Genomic DNA, 2,126 nt, shown 5'->3' with positions numbered 1-2,126 from the left:
AAAGAGTGCCTCTCTGCTAGTAAACCAGTACCTGCCCCATTGCCAAGGGAAAAGTGTGGTTGAGAGAAAAATTGCTCGCTCAGCAAATCAGCTTGCAAATAGACAATGGAGCATCCGTGTTGCCAACCCAGTGTAAAAAGAAAAAAAAAAAGGACTGAGTCTATTTAATCCTCTTATCCTTTCCATGGTACAGAAAAAAAAACCAAACCATTACTGCTTGAGGTGCAGCTGCACTTGTACATTCCACACGTGGCAAAACCCAAGGTGAGGTGTGTGGAGCAGGGAATGCCATTTCTGTATCATGGAGGTAGCTGGAACAATCCTCTAGGACTTGCCTTGGAGCAGTTGGCAGGAGAGTAGGATGTAAAATGCATTAGTTTCTAACAGATGTTTGATTCCAGGTGTTATGCCTCCTTTGAACTCTCCCTCCATACATGAATGCTGCTTGCTTGTTTGGAGGGCTGGGAGACCCACTGGTTTCTGAAAGCATTAGGATTTGAAATACATTTGTGGAGCAAGTTATAGCTAAGGGAAAGGCTCAGGAGAGGAGCAGATCCTGCTGCGGGCAGGGCGCTTGGGCTCAAGTTTTGCAACATTATGAGCACTTTAGAGCACAAGTGGATGGGCAGAAGCAGAGAGACCAAAGCCCCTGGGTTAGAAACCTCTTGCCTGTTTGGCCCCTCAGGAACCCCAAGCACTTATCAGACAGGCGGATGTCCCTGAACTGCTCCCGATAAGGTGAGGTGTGCTGCACATGGGGAGATGATAAGGGTGCAAAATACCAAACCTGGTCACTTTGCTTCCCTGAATGTCGAGACAGCCCAGCCTTCCTCAGGAGCCTGATACAGCCTGTTTGCTTTCCGTCCTGAGGCTCTGATAACCTCCCAGCTCTCTCTAGCTGACAGCCTGGAGAACCACGGCAGCTCCCTATGCCTCCCGTGCCTGCTCTTGGCCCCCTCAGTGCTGGAGCAGAGGTTGCAGTGACTCTGTGCTGTCCTGCTGGGATCCTGGACACCCTGGGAGAAGTGGGTGCCTGTTGGCCACAGCCCTGCCTGCGCTGGCAAAGCATCTCCAGCTCTGGCCACCACGCAGCCCGAGTTCCCACCCGTCCTGGAAAGCCTCAGTCCTTTGCAGCAGCAAACCCAAGTGAGCACAGCTTTTGGAGAGAGTTTTGTCCAAAGCAGCCCTTGTTGTGTGACAGCTGATCTTTGCCCCTCTGGAGTGCTGCACACCACTGAGTCTGCCTTTAATTCCCCCGGGAGGCTGATTAGCTGATAACTGCTGTTTGGAAGGACCATGTTGTCTCCAAGTGCCCAGGCCCCCCAGTATTTTCACCTCTTTTCTCGGTGCCACACATACACACAGCAAATAATTCCTGCTCACCCTGAACTGAGACTGGATTTGCTCTGGGATTTCAGCTCTTAGTTGGCCATCAGGCACTGGACAGGGAACAAAGCTGCACTGCTGCCAGTGTGCACACCTTGATATTCGTGTTCCTGTGCACAGCAGAGATGGTGGCTCTTGCTTCACGTCCCCAGCTCTGCTGCCCATCACAGAGGGGGACCATGCAGGAAGCAAGATCTCACCTGCCCACACAGGGACGGGGAAATGCCAGCATCGTGGCTACATGCATGGATCCCCAAGGCCATTTTGAGCTGATCACGGAAGTGGCTTGATGGAGCACATGAAGACCAAGCTTGGAGCGGTACCACCTCACCCTGGTTAGGGAGGTTGTCCACAGCCACAACCCAGCCTGCAGCTGGTTGCCATTGCTGCTCCTGCAGCAGCACATCCACTGGCTCCAGCACAAGCGTGCTCCCTGCAGGAATCCTGCCCCATGCAGACACCTGGGGCTCTTCCCTCTTGAGTTGCTCCTTACCTGCCTTGCTCAATACCAAGGCTCTTACGTTTGCTGCCTGGAGCCCACCTGCCTGCTCTGCCTGCAGCCTGCTGGAGTCTCCCAGCTGAGACCTGATGCAAACTCTGTGCAAACACAGCTGAAGCTTTTCCCAGCTCCTTCAATAACATCCCACGTTAGGGCTGCCAGAAGGGAGGAAAAGGTAAAAGGCTCCTTTTGAATCCTAACTCCCTTCATTTAGGATAAGGCTGCTTCCAGCAAAAGTTAC

Source organism: Chaetura pelagica, unplaced genomic scaffold (genome assembly GCF_000747805.2).
Source record: "Chaetura pelagica isolate M959 unplaced genomic scaffold, ChaPel_1.0 scaffold356, whole genome shotgun sequence".
NCBI classification, from domain to species: Eukaryota; Metazoa; Chordata; class Aves; order Apodiformes; family Apodidae; genus Chaetura; species Chaetura pelagica.
The sequence above is the reverse complement of the archived record's forward strand: the minus strand, read 5'-3'. Positions refer to the sequence as shown.